Genomic DNA, 236 nt, shown 5'->3' with positions numbered 1-236 from the left:
GCATGACTGCTCTCATGGTTACTACATGCAACAGCGGAAACTGTGTAAGTTATACAATGTGCAAGGTAATGACAGATTTCGCTGTCATAGTGAAGCTTTTTCAGATGTGTGTGTCAGGGTGTTTATCTATTTAAAACAACCTGAGAATTATTACTCTTACTTGTTTGGGTGCGCTAACAGAAAAAGTAAGGAGAAGGAACTCCTGAAGAATGTATAACAGAAAGATTTAAATTTAT

This window comes from Girardinichthys multiradiatus, chromosome X (genome assembly GCF_021462225.1).
Source record: "Girardinichthys multiradiatus isolate DD_20200921_A chromosome X, DD_fGirMul_XY1, whole genome shotgun sequence".
In the NCBI taxonomy this organism is placed as follows: Eukaryota; Metazoa; Chordata; class Actinopteri; order Cyprinodontiformes; family Goodeidae; genus Girardinichthys; species Girardinichthys multiradiatus.
The sequence above is the reverse complement of the archived record's forward strand: the minus strand, read 5'-3'. Positions refer to the sequence as shown.